General features: G+C 36.3%; 1 protein-coding gene across 3 annotated transcripts in view; it reads left to right on the top strand.

The window, feature by feature from the left end:
* LOC144359432 (uncharacterized) overlaps nucleotides 1-15933 on the top strand; it is an 80241-nt gene that overhangs the window by 6984 nt on the left and 57324 nt on the right. For 2 of the 3 annotated variants that reach the window (XM_085501748.1, XM_078012599.2), the window contains exon 1: nucleotides 9573-10149. The exons of the other annotated variant lie outside the window; for it this stretch is intronic. The gene's annotated coding sequence lies outside the window, so the exon portion shown is untranslated. Of the gene's footprint in view, nucleotides 1-9572; nucleotides 10150-15933 lie in introns of those variants that run through there. 3 annotated transcript variants of the gene reach the window in all.

Genomic DNA, 15933 nt, shown 5'->3' with positions numbered 1-15933 from the left:
GACGATGTATGCATGGATGCATTCGCTCAATATCAGCAACAATGGCAACTGGCTCCTTTCAAAATTGAAGAAGTACTCCCACAAGGGAATTATTAAGATCAGGATTTTGCTGAAGCTGGTCATTTAGAGATGTGCCTTAGTATTTGGCAGTGCAGTCAAACAACTCTCACCTTCCCTGGTTAATTCGGATGAATTCCTAGATGAAGTAAATACCAAGTAGAACCATACTTCTTTGCTGACATCGAACATTCTTTTTGCATGACCCTGGGAGATGTTATCATTCAATGTGCCTTCATATTTCTCCATAAGTTCAGGATCTTTCAATAGACTCCTCTTCAGTAGCTTCAACCTCTTTAGTGCAAACTATTTGTTGTTGGATCTTCCAGCAACATGCATGCCCTGGTATCAAACAAATACTCCGAATCCGCATTGTACATGCGATGGAACTGAGAAATTATAGGTTCCAGACACATTAATAAAATTTATGCTGGTACCTCTACACTTCTTTCTGCCCATTGGTCCAATAAAGTTCGATCATAAGGTTGCTTCCTTTTACCACGGCGCTCCTCAAGAACCCAATTTGCTTCTGGGACATCGTTCCCAATAAGGAGAGTGACGTCTTTAACTTCTATCTCTGGTAATTCTATATCATTCAGGTGAGACCATCGGTCACAGTGTAATGCCTGCTTATTGCTATTGAGAGGGGCACCCACAGACCTCACACAATGAATAAATTCACTAAAATGAGGGATTTCCTTGGTGCCAGGATGTGGAAATTGATGACAGTCAATGGCTTCTTCAACACAACATTTAAGAAATACAGGAGACTTGCTTGCAGAGAAATGCTAGGGGCGCCGCTGATAGTAGGAGATCGCATAGCAATTCATACAAGTCTTGATGATAATTGAAGCCTGTATCACTTGTCTAACAATATCACAGCAGAAACACACAGTTGAAATGGTGGACCACAACTGTCCTCAGTCTAGCCTATTTATATGCATAAAGGCATAATTAGGCATAATAGGCACAATTCAGGTACACCACCTGGGTTTCCACATGAGCCAATCAGAATGTGGTCTTGCTAGCAGTAGGCAAGTCAGTAGACCGTAAACATCTTTTGTTATGTAAATCACACGCAGATGGATTGCAATTGTCCTTCCAGAGTTGTACACAAGTATGACCTGCCAATCATCTTTATGACAGTTCTCCCACGGCAATACACACCATTACTTCCCAAGGTTCCATGCACACTTCTATTTGTAGGGTTGAGGTAATATATAAAAAACATAGAATAAAGGATGCTGACATCGTCGCTTTAAATCCAACTTGGTCAGAATACTGTCGTCTGCTATCAGTAATCTGTCCATTTTCCAGACCTTATCAAGTTGATTTGTTTGTGTGGCACTACATTGCGCCTTGCTTCCAATGACATTAACATGCCTCTCATTTTTAGCTGTGGCAGGAGCTTTCAGATTACTTATGCTGACGATCAGATATATCCTTTGCTGAGTTTGATGTTGCAGGATGAAGCAAAAGATGTTGATAGGGCAAAAACATCCACTTCTACAATTCCTATCCAAGTGAGGAGGTCTTGCTTCTAGGCAGCAGTCACAGAGCCTGCGTTCCCTGCAATCCTTTCTCTCTTGGAACGGTTTGAAAGTAATTTCCGGCAATGTTGAAATGTATGGTTCCCACTGCAAAACAGACATCCTCTCTTGCCATTGGCTTCGATCATGGAAGTATCATCAGTATCAGCATCATTGGAGGTAAATTTGGAAGGACGATATATGAGAGTATCAGCTACATGTGTAGCCAATGTAGTAGCTTTATTTGGCTTTTGTCTTGGTCTGGCATTTGAGTCTTTCTCCATCTGGCTCAGATTCTACCAATTTACAAAACCCTGTATTTGCAATTGCTGATCTCTCCATAAAGGTGCAGAAATCCATGTTCCAATGCGTCTTCCATTTGGTCATCTATTTCTTCCTTTGAGCCAGGAGACTCCATTGCTTGGAATGCCCATTCTCGGCGGCTCTGATCAAAGTAATTCTTTCTTTCAAGCTAAATCTTGTACTCACTTTCGACAACACCTCTTGCTATTGGAGGTAGGCACTGCATGTACTCATGACAAATTTTCTTATACGAGTTTAATATTTTCTCAAGAGCATATCTTCCCTTGCTTACTTCAAGGTATGCGGCTTTTGTGGACATCATACTGTCTATCTTAGTGTATACTTTGGTAATGTGACTGCCATATAAATCTGCTGATTTCTTCAAACGATACATCATATCAAGTTGCATACTGGCTCGGTCCAGGTCGAATAAAGTGTCCCTATTTTGCGGATATCTTGGATTCACACTCATTTCCCAGCCTTGCACGGTTTATGATCTAGGATACAACGATATTCACAACACTATATTCACTTGATAGCAGTATTGCCAGTATGTACAAAGTATGAAGTTAACAGAAAATTATGATCGTCAGCAAAGGTTTAAGGACAGCAGTGGTCGTGCCGCGTCCTGTTTGATATGGGACTCATAGCAACGTATACAACGCATGTAAAATACATTGTTTATTTACATGAAATTCGAACACGTGCTGCGCGACGACCACCGTGCTTTAAACGAGAACTATGTAGGCATCCCATGCACCCCCCCTAAAACTAAATTCTAATATTACTGAAAGCACCCCAGGGATATATACTTAAGGAATTTTGATGTTACCAGTGAAAAAAAATGTCCCATGGTGTCCTAATTAGCATATTTCCAAGATGACTGCCACCCGCACTCATTAAAACACTGGGTATCATATCTCAGTTACTACAAGGCTGATTTTGAGGATATTGGTATCAGTATTATGGTTTTCTGGGATGCTGAATAGAATGACAGGATCTCCAAAGCAATTGGAGGTCAAGGTCACATCATTTAGGCGAAGGTCAAGGCAAATTGTTAAAAAAAAACAGGTATTATTAACCACTGCGTCGTCATGAAAAATGAAAAAAGAAGTTTGCTTATTGCTCTAAATATTTATTATTCCAATTAACAAATAATAACTCGAAAAAAAAGTGACCCAGGGATGAGAGGCCTAGCAACAGTAATGGCTCCACTGTCAATGAGCTCGATGGCATTAGGGTGACTGGGCTCCAAGTTGGTCATGAAAGCCTCAAACCATGACAGGTACCTGTGGATAAAATGTAGTGCATGTAAACTATTGTTACATTTTTTTTCAGAATCATGTTATCAAACAAAATCATTAAATACCTGGAGTAGTTATGTCCGTCATATGCGAAGAACAGGTTGGCCATCTTCCCATTGCACACATGGAAGAACGTCCTATTGTTTGTCTTCACGGCATTTATGAGCATGAAGACTAGCCGTTGATGGTCCATGACCGACAGCCAGAACACTGCAGTTTTCCCAAGGTGCCCTTTACGAACTTTGTCCTCGTAATCTAGGTACTGCTGGATTATGCCAAGTGTTGAGGCAGCCTGTAAAACAAGTCTGAGATTCTGGCTTGTGCAGGGCTTGATAGTGTTGAAGAGAGCTGCAGGAGAAAGCTGGATGTGCATCTCTTCAATGAAAACCTCAAGCAGCAACCTCTCTATTGACTCACAAACAGTCTTTAGGCAGAACAAGGCCTTGGCATATGCCTTTCCAGTGAAGACGCTTTTCAGACAGCCACTGGTCACAAATTGTGCCTCAACAGAACTTCAGCATACACTGAACCTCTGCACTTGTGGTTGGTGATCATACCAATGTAATTAATGGATGTGTGAATGGTCCAAGGAGGATAACATGGTCCTTGAACTTGTCAGAATATTTCCACATCAGTGGAAGTGCCTTCATACAGACACCGAGATCAAAGGTATTGATGATGTACTTCTGACCCACTTCTCGTGTAGCCTCCTCTGATCTCAGTAGTAGCTCTTGCACTGTCATACTGGGTGATGGGCTGGTTAATGGGTGTGTAATAGTCAATGGTAGATTTTCTATCAGGTTTTATACCAGTTACTGAGATGCAGCCACCCAGGCCAGGTATCTCCTGTTTACCCTTGCTTGAGATCATCCTGTAAAAAAAACAAAAACACAGTTCTATAAAACTGCTATAGACATTCTATAAAACTGCTATAGACATTACATACAATTACTATAGAAATTATATAAAACTGTTATATGCATTATAAAATTGTTCTAAGAATGACTCATCAATAAGAATACGACACATCTGCACTGATATGCACTAAATATTTTTGTGACTCATAAATTGACAATGTTTTTTTTTTGCAATCGAAAGATCGCTCATTTACTGAAACATCGCCAATGGACAAGATTTTGAATGAGCGGTGTATCGCACAGACACGTATTCAATGGTTGTGTGTAGGTATTAATTTATATTGGTATTAACAATTTAAATTGCGCTTTTATTTTTTCATGACAGTTTTTCTTTCTTTTGAGTTAAAGATATGTTTAACATATATGATGCAAAATAAATAATTTCTGCATCTAAAAAGAAATTTTACAGAAATGAATTTAAAAAAATGTTAAATTACAAAATAAGACACTCAAACAATTTACAAATCATTATTTGTCAAGACAAAATTAAGAATAAAAAGTCAAGAAATTTTCTATTTGGACCACATTCTGGTGATACCACATGATACAGTGATAACATATCTTGATAACAAATTGAATAATGACGAAATAAAATACGCGTCTTTTTTGAAAGCACTGTTAAATTACATAAAGAAATGCTAATCATTTTAACTATATGCAAATTAGAAAATTATTTTCACAGATATGAAGACAAATGATGAAGTTCAAACGTAATACTTGTCATTAGCGTGACAAGCTTGATTGATATATACCACATATTACTGTAATACATTTTCTCACTGATATGCCAGTTTTTTTTTAATACGCAGTCGACGTCAGACGTATAGGTTGTCAATTGTATTATTTTTACTTCATATCAGTTAAAATAGTGGAAAGTACTCAAATTTGTAATTGGCACAGCGCAGCCGACGGTTGACTTGCAGCTTACTTTGTTGTCATAGAAATTGTTTCCAGTTAAACAATGTCGTACTAAACGCCACTCCGACAACTTGTTACGTAAACGGTACTTATTATATGATAGTATGGTTTATTAACGTAAGCTAAAATAGGTTGACATTCAGTATTTAAATATTTTGCTTCCACCAACGATTTCGCGATTCACGGGCAAAAAAATGAAATACAGAATTGAAGGTATGGGCGGCCACGGGGTACGGCGAATATATTACTTTATATTTACTAGATTCTATTATTCTATATTATTTAAAATTCAGCCCAAAAATGTTTTATATAACGACTTTCAAAAGACTCGCGAGTCTCTATAATATAAATATTTGCTTTCAGCATGAATTAGTGTGTTTGCTCTTTGAAAACAAAATACGTCATTACAAGAATTAAAGGGCCAGTTCACTTATGTCAAACAGCTGATTCGCTAATGTGCCCGCAATGTGTGATAAATTTCTCGTTAAATTCCATCTTCACCACAAATCAACAATATTCTCCCACAATAAATTATCGCAAAAAGGAAATATACTGTTGAAATATATAATAGTAATTATTCATATGTACAGCGTCATTGACTGTATAATAAAGACCTAATAGATGATTCCCGTTCACTGCAGCACATTATTAAGCATGGAAATACCCACAGAATATTTTCGCGTTTGTCGAATCCCACGCGATGTTTGACGCCACTACAACGATATGACCTTTGTTTGTCCTGTTTTTGACTTTCGATTTCACTCATAACGCGGGATGTTTAACATGACAACACGCCCTCTGGTGACTGCTTTATGTTAATCTGTAGAATGGCAAAACGTGATTATGTTCGATTTTGTGATGCACAATGTTAACAGAATTTGAATTCAGTAGACGTCGTGTTCCCAAACAGTATTTTTCCACCAGGGTGGGGGCAAAAGTGGGAATTAATCACAAACAATACTTCCCAGCATATGAAATGTTGCCAGCTGTCGATAATTCAAGCATTGGAAAGGAATTAGTATGTTGAGTTTTTTTTTCATTTGGCAATGCATCACACTCTCTAGGGGGAATTTGACACAGTTGAAAAAACAGCTCGGTAAAAAATACTGATAGGTGCATCCCACTGCATGATGTGGTTTATTCATATATTGGATGAGATGCACTCAGTAGATGGAAGGCTGAGTACATTATGTCCTGTCGTTGTTTTTACGAGTACGATAACAGTACGGCGACACCGTTGTCCTGTCGTTGTTTTTACGAGCACAATGAACAGTACAATGACATAATTTTGGTGTAAATAACTTGTTGCTGTTTATGACGTATTAACGGTTAAATTGAATACTCCCGGGAAAGGTCGTGTGGATGTAACATCGATACTTTCAGAGGCCTCCTCCTTTCCAAAATGCAAAATTAAATTAGTCTTTACACAATATTTATGATTCATGAAATATATTTCATTGTTAAAATAGATTGTAGGTAAACATTTTTCCATCAGAAATTACGTTTTTTGAAGAGTAAAACTCAGAAACGAATTTTAACTACCGGATGAATGTCACAAATATCCACACAAAAAAGTTTTCTTCTCGACGGATACATCAAGTGGAAGTACAAAAACGAGTAGGTGAGAAAATAACGGGATATTGAGTTTATTCTGTAGCAATCGAAGCTATCATTGAGGTTGCCGAACGTGGTAACATGGGCTATACCCTGCGCCTCGTACACCCCTACGTAACACCGATTTGTTCAACTTGTAAATTAATAAATTTTGAGTGTACGGTTTCAGGGCTAATGCAAAATCATTGAAAAAATGTCGGGTCCGGTTTGTGTGTATGGATAGTGTCTAGCGTCTTCTAGAATTGAGGAACTCTCTATTTATTTAACGAACACAACACCATCGGGGCTGGCTTTTCATTAAAAAATATCATACATCAAATAATCCCAGAGGCGGTTTCTTTCGAAGAAACCACTGCTATACCCTTGCACGGGGCCCACCAGGGTAATTTCAAAGGAGTCTTAGATGCCCGAGTACATACCTTTAACAAATTACGTTGAGGGATTTCGAGATTCTGACGAATCGAGCGAAGTTTCGCAAGATATTGGAAATGAAATATTTAATTATATATTTTTGTTAATATTATTTTATTAATAAAAGCTTCTGAGAAAATGTGAAAAACTATTAAAACGTTATATGTGTAGAAATTAATGATGCCCCCTCCCCCATACACACATACTAATGGCGCGAGAACGGACTGTAGTCACGTAAATGTTGGGATTAATATTCAAGATAGTATTCTCTGGTTGCTCTAGTGGTGGTGGTGGTAGTGGTGGTGTTGGTGCACAGTAGGGTAGTATCACACGTGGGTGCTCCTTTGTTGTAAAGCAACGCCCCCCTCCCACTGAAATAAATATAGAAGCTAAGAAGTACTTGTTGCTCTTCGCATAAATTGGCCTGCGAAAGTTTCGCTTACTGGCTGTTCGTCAAACTGAAGTAACTGTTCGATATAATTGAGACGTGTCACTCTATTTTGCTCGAGTTCATATAAACTGTGCGTTAAGGTAGAGATGCAGGTTTGTGGGCACTTGGGAGTGATTTTTTTTTTTTTGCTTTTTATTATCCAAACAGTCTTGGCTATAGACTGTTAAAATTGTGTAGAATTGTGAATAGTGGAACATACTCAAAAAACGATTTTAAAATATAGATAACAGGTGCAAACATTCTCTCTTTTGATATATAGAAGATAATATTTGGTAATCGTAGTCCTAAATAACTATTAAAAATAGCTAGACGTTTCGAGCAATGGCTCTTTATCGATAGCATAGAAGAAAGTGTTATAAGATTGAGTGCTTAGCAAGATTTAGCAAGGCTGTACATAAATAATAAAAAAGAAACATGGTAAAAAAAGAAATGACGGGATCTCCATATTATGCACTATATTCAACTTTTTACAAAACGATAATACATTTAAATTTGGAACTGTTACAGCCATTTTAATTATGAGCATTAGCAAATTTCTTATTGAGTGAATTGTTATGCAAATTAGCAATTATCTCAGCTTCTTTTTAGTGCACATCCCAGAACTTTAAAAAAATAGCTCTTAGACGCTTTGACTTTTTGTTTTGAAATTTTCACAAATGATTGACAATGTGTTTATCTTCAAAACGCCGTCGGGGCATTGTTGTTGGTTGAATAGTGTTACAACAATTGTACAGACAACTAGCCTGGGTGTTAATTTATGCATAAACTTGAAGTAGTGAAATTTGAGCTGCTGCCCTGCAAAATTGACAACTGGTAGACAGTTTTCAAGACGGCACTTTCTTCATAGTAAACTGATGTACCCATAAACCAATTTTGACAGGAAACAGAAGCATTGTTTAGAAGCTAATTTTTTTTTAAATCACTTTTGACCAAAAAAGCACATTTTTGTGCATATTTCAAACTACAGTTTCTATAAGAAAAAAATACTAACAAAATTTTAAAATTCATACAATAAGCTTTCCGAAAATATATAGTTTTGTGGACAAGGGAGGTCATCTTGGTTTCCTAATTAACTAATTAAAATACATGTCAGGTAAACTGCATCTCTACCTTAAATACCAGATTAAGCATGTTATTTTTGTAGCGCACACAGTGTAATAATATTACGTGATATCATATTGCTCATAAATGTCAGCTATCCCTAGTACGAGTAACACGAAATACATTGATTACTGTCAATTCTTACATTTCGCACGATATTTCTCTAGACACCATACACTACGATGGTTGTTTGAGATAACCTTTCTACGTGATATTATGGCGGCAGTCATTTCATTGATATACATGTAATATTACAGTACGCTTTAGAATAGATTTGTACATGTATTCGAAGAGCTGGGGGTGTATATTCGTTGCATCAATATGTCGAGGTTACCACTAAGTTCAGTTATTAAAGGAACCCCGGCCTATCGTCAAATCAAAACGATCTCAATTGACTAAAGTTATATGCACATACATTGTAGTTTTATGTCGATGTCGCGACCCTTTAATTAACCCTTATCCTTGCAGTTGCATGTCCTTTTATATTGGTTTAACCAGATAAGGGTTAAAGCCCCCTAAACAGAAACGAATACATGGAATAGAACGTACGTATATTTCGCCTGTACGAATCAATTCCTTGCACCTATATGGCACCTTTTGTACTTCGCATACCGTTTCAAAGTTAATCAAAAGCATTAATTGTACTCGCTGTATTCTGAACTCCGTTCATTATTTTTTAATGATTTGTTAAGATTTCCTAGTATTTTTTCATCGGGTGTCATAGTTTCTTTTCAGCAACACCCAGGGGGATTGAAACGCTTCTAATACCGCACAAGGAGATGCAATGTCAGTGTTTCCATAGCAACGGTCTCTAGTTTGTCTTTTCTACCTTAAATTCGCTTATTATAGAAGCCTCGAATTATAATTCTGAATTGTATTTGACGGAGGATTGACGTCACCATCCGCTGAACACGTGTTAGTGACTCTCATCGTGACGCCGACGCAATACCCCGCTGTATTTACTATACGTATTAGCACGACTGGGTATTGCTCTCACACGAGTCAGGTGTCCTGATTTTAAGCTTCAACGCGAGTGGATGGATCCACGTGAAGACAAGGTCAACTGTAATGACTGCATACCAACCTCATGATCATTGAGAAAATTGATTTTCCATTTGATGGTCAATTGCACAGTGTTGTGGTTTCCATATCTTACGAGTGCTGATTACCCATTAAGAAATGTACAATGAAGCGATTGGGCTCACACCATGCTGTTCGCACCAATCTACGACGATGAACATTGCACGCGAATAGTTACTGTATACAGTTTGCGATAAGTCGTTCCTGTCTTGATTACCTCTTTGCGTACATGCTTTCGCGTCGCTCAGTAGAACTTGCTTCAAGGTAGACCTGGTTCAAAGGTTGGACTCTTCGGGTCGCAATGTGACATTAAATAACGATGTTCCGATGAGTATTGCAGTATATGTACACAGTGAGGGGCAATATTACAGTGTACTAAACTACTTTATTTTGAAGAGTGACTCCTCGGCAAGGATTAATAACATATATGGGAGCGGAATATCAAATTGCAGACTAACATTGCTGTAAGTATTAAACCTCTTTCATCAGTAGAACATATTTTAGATTGTTGAACAGCCACTATGAAGGCTATTTTATGAGACGGCCTCACCGAGAGCCCACATAGATACTATGAATATCACGCACGTACCACCTATCACCAACGTTATCGATAGTAGGCCTGTAACATTATAAAGTTACATCGGTTTCTCCAACAATCGTGCGTTTCCTAAGGCTATTTTTTTTTCTCTCCTGAAAACACGCTTGAAAGCGACTACCAGTACAAAGCGGCATGTTTTGATTAATCTGTTTATTGTATCGGTTGTAGTCTTGTTCGATGTTTGTGTTCAATAACTCCCATATAAAAGAACGCCCTTGTTGTCGAAATCTTCGCTTTTTCTGTAGTATTATTAGGCGTGTTCGAATCGATTCATACATTTTGATCTTTTCAGATTATGAATCAATTTACCAGTAACAAAGTTCGTACTTCTTAATCTTCACAGTTCGGTTATAACTGTTAATAGTGATATGATGTTATGAATCCATGCTCGATTGACACATGATAGATACCAATGATATACTATCGTGACTGATATGTGTCGTGTGTGTTGTTTGAGTACGTTTTCAAGTCCGCCATTTTGTTTATCTTCGCTCACAACTACAAGTGTCTTAACACTGACTTGTTATCATAGCACTAATTTGCAGGAAAGTGTGCGATTTAACGTATGTCGAATTCCTAAAATATGCCTAGTCGTTTAGTGTGAATGTATGTAAATACTAGGTGATCGCCGGGAACAAGCTTTGCACGTGCCAACTACATTGCTGACGTAATCGAGAGGAATATCGCGCGACAAATGGCCCATTGATAAGAGATTGTATTCTATGATTGTTTTAGAAATACTCTCTATGGGACTCGTCAAATACCCATAAAACCCTGACAAATAACAGACTATATGGCATGCATGACGATTATCGTGATGCTTTAAAGAATAATCGCCTCGCCATTGTGTAATCTGATTGGATTCTAACGCACAAAGTCAGCAAGGGGCAATACTGAATGTATTCAGATGATTTATGAAGACTCGGTTAAGATTCTGTTTATTATGATGAATACATATTACGGTGTCATACATGTTCTTCGAACGTGACATTAATCGAACGGGTATGTACACGAATCCATAAACATTTATTATTTTCGATTTTAACAGATCACTGGACTCGTGAATAATTGCGTCTGGCTTTTTGTTGCCATTTTAATCCTTGTACCATTTCGAAGTTTTGTAATTAATATTAAGAGGTTAATTCGTACCTAGGTGTGCCTTGCCGTAGTGATTATTTCGGATAAGCTTTTAATAGCGATATATTGTGCCTTAGAAACAAACAGCGAAATTTTTAGAGCGTTCATACACGGTGCTTTGTAATATACAACGCCTTGTCTCGCACCACAGTTGTCGCGTTACGTGGTGTTTTATATGGGCTTATACGATGTGCACAATGCGTGTAAGAAAATATTGTTCACTTAATCGAAATACGAACGCAACTGTGGCATTTTAAAGCGAGGGGGTCGTCACCTGCGCACGCGCGAGAATTGAGTCCCAAGCGACGCCGAATAACAACACATGCCAAAAACGCAAGGCTCATGGGTAGACGCTTGTTCGTAAACAATGACACGCTATGGCCATCTGACGTATGCGCAAGTGACGACTCTCCCGCTTTAAAGGCCCATGAATCGTCGCGACCGCGCGAGTTCGAAGTGCGTTCTTACAATGACGTCACACGCGGTCGCGACAGTCACCGTACAGTTCAGTGCTGATCGTAAGCGCGAACGTACATATCAAAATAGAAGTATTCGTATTGCGCGTGACGTGGCCAATATACCAGCAGTACAATCACATGGCATCTACAAAAGCTTCAGGGGAATGCAAAACACCCGGATGTCACTATTAGAAATTTGCGTTAAGGTGCAATAATATGTCATATTTTTGTGTTTCAAGCGAAATTGAAAAATATCCTTCCAAAACTAACCATATAAATTCAATTTGTTCAATCCACGACTACCGAATTTAATCAGCTCAGCATGATGACATCGCGGCTCTCCCAGGAAAACATTCCTAACCACAAGAAAATTACAAATGGAACTAAAAATTGTCAAATAGCGACAACACCACAATCCACGATGAACTTGACATTTAGATATATACTATAAAAGTGTGCCATTTTAATTGTACAACACAATCAATAAATATGGGGAAAGTATTCAATATAGGGTCGATACATGTCCACTGTCATGTCAAATTCAATGCAGTGTCTAAATACACGAATGTGTCGATAACAAGGGTACATGAATGTGTCAATAACAGGAATACATGAATGTGTTAACAACACGAATACAAGAATGTGTTGATAACAAGGGTACATGAATGTGTTAATAACACGAATACATGAATGTTAATAACACGAATACAGGAATGTGTTGGTAACAAGGGTACATGAATGTGTTAATAACACGAATACATGAATGTGTTAATAACACGAATACATGAATGTGTCAATAACACGAATACAGGAATGTGTTGATAACAAGCGTACATGAATGTGCTAATAACACGAATACATGAATGTGTTAATAACACGAATACATGAATGTGTTAATAACACTAATACATGAATGTTAATAACACGAATATATGAATGTGTTGATAACACGAATACATGAATGTGTTAATAACACGAATACAGGAATGTGTCAATAACACGAATACAGGAATGTGTCGATAACACGGGTACATGAATGTGTCAATAACACGAATACATGAATGTGTTAATAACACGAATACAGGAATGTGTTGATAACAAGGGTACATGAATGTGCTAATAACACGAATACATAAATGTGTTAATAACACGAATACATGAATGTTAATAACACGAATACAGGAATGTGTTGATAACAAGGGTACATGAATGTGTTAATAACACGAATACATGAATGTGTCAATAACACGAATACAGGAATGTGTTGATAACAAGCGTACATGAATGTGTTAATAACACGAATACATGAATGTGTTAATAACACGAATACATGAATGTTAATAACACGAATATATGAATGTGTTGATAACACGAATACATGAAAGTGTTAATAACACGAATACATGAATGTGTCAATAACACGAATACGTGAATGTTAATAACACGAATATATGAATGTGTTGATAACACGAATACATGAATGTGTTAATAACACGAATACATGAATGTGTTGATAACACGAATACAGGAATATGTCAATAACACGAATACAGGAATGTGTTGATAACAAGCGTACATGAATGTGTTAATAACACGAATACATGAATGTGTTAATAACACGAATACATGAATGTTAATAACACGAATATATGAATGTGTTGATAACACGAATACATGATTGTGTTGATAACAATAGTACATGAATGTGTTAATAACACGAATATATGAATGTGTTGATATAACGAATACATGAATGTGTTAATAACACGAATACATGAATGTGTTGATAACACGAATACAGGAATGTGTCAATAACACGAATACAGGAATGTGTTGATAACAAGCGTACATGAATGTGTTAATAACACGAATACATGAATGTGTTAATAACACGAATACATGAATGTTAATAACACGAATATATGAATGTGTTGATAACACGAATACATGAATGTGTTGATAACAATAGTACATGAATGTGTTAATAACACGGATACAGGAATGTGTTGATAACACGAATATATGAATGTGTTGATAACACGAATACATGAATATGTTGATAACACGAATACATGAATGTGTTGATAACACGAATACATGAATGTGTTGATAACACGAATACATGAATGTGTTGATAACAATAGTACATGAATGTGTTAATAACACGAATACATGAATGTGTCAATAACACGAATACAGGAATGTGTTGATAACAAGCGTACATGAATGTGTTAATAACACGAATACATGAATGTGTTAATAACACGAATACATGAATGTTAATAACACGAATATATGAATGTGTTGATAACACGAATACATGAATGTGTTAATAACACGAATACATGAATGTTAATAACACGAATATATGAATGTGTTGATAACACGAATACATGAATGTGTTGATAACACGGATACAGGAATGTGTTGATAACAATAGTACATGAATGTGTTAATAACATGAATACATGAATGTTAATAACACGAATACATGAATGTGTTAATAACACGAATACATGAATGTGTCAATAACACGAATACAGGAATGTGTTGATAACAAGCGTACATGAATGTGTTAATAACACGAATACATGAATGTGTTAATAACACGAATACATGAATGTTAATAACACGAATATATGAATGTGTTGATAACACGAATACATGAATGTGTTAATAACACGAATACATGAATGTTAATAACACGAATATATGAATGTGTTGATAACACGAATACATGAATGTGTTGATAACACGGATACAGGAATGTGTTGATAACAATAGTACATGGATGTGTTAATAACACGAATACATGAATGTGTTAATAACACGAATACATGAATGAGTTGATAACACGGATACAGGAATGTGTTGATAACAATAGTACATGAATGTGTTAATAACACGAATACATGAATGTGTTGATAACACGAATACATGAATGTGTTGATAACACGAACACATGAATGTGTTAATAACACGAATACATGAATGTGTTGATAACAAGGGCACATGAATGTGTTGATAACATGAATACATGAATGTGTTAATAACACGAATACATGAATGTGTTGATAATACGAATACATGAATGTGTTGATAACACGAATACATGAATGTGTTAATAACACGAATACATGAATGTGTTGATAACACGAATACATAAATGTGTTAATAACACGAATACATGAATGTGTTGATAACAAGAATACATGAATGTGTTAATAACACGAATACATGAATGTGTTAATAACACGAATATATGAATGTGTTGATAACACGAATACAGGAATGTGTTGATAACAATAGTACATGAATGTGTTAATAATACGAATATATGAATGTGTTGATAACACGGATACAGGAATGTGTTGATAACAATAGTACATGAATGTGTTAGTAATACGAATATATGAATGTGTTGATAACAGGGATACAGGAATGTGTTGATAACAATAGTACATGAATGTGTTAATAATACGAATATATGAATGTGTTGATAACACGAATACATGAATGTGTTGATAACACGAATACGTGAATGTGTTGATAACACGAATACATGAATGTGTTGATAACACGAATACATGAATGTGTTGATAACACGAATACATGAATGTGTTAATAACACGAATACATGAATGTGTTAATAACACGAATATATGAATGTGTTGATAACACGAATATATGAATGTGTTAATAACACGAATACATGAATGTGTTGATAACACGAATACATGAATGTGTTGATAACACGAATACATGAAAGTGTTGATAACACGAATACATGAATGTGTTAATAACACGAATACATGAATGTGTTAATAACACGAATATATGAATGTGTTGATAACACGAATATATGAATGTGTTGATAACACGAATACATGAATGTGTTGATAACACGAATACATGAATGTGTTAATAACACGAATATATGAATGTGTTGATAACACGGATACAGGAATGTGTTGATAACAATAGTACATGAATGTGTTAATAACACGAATATATGAATGTGTTGATAACACGAATACATGAATGTGTTGATAACA

Source organism: Saccoglossus kowalevskii, chromosome 7, assembly GCF_978046115.1.
Source record: "Saccoglossus kowalevskii chromosome 7, keSacKowa6.1, whole genome shotgun sequence".
NCBI classification, from domain to species: Eukaryota; Metazoa; Hemichordata; class Enteropneusta; family Harrimaniidae; genus Saccoglossus; species Saccoglossus kowalevskii.
This window is presented reverse-complemented; position numbering and strand designations above follow the sequence as displayed.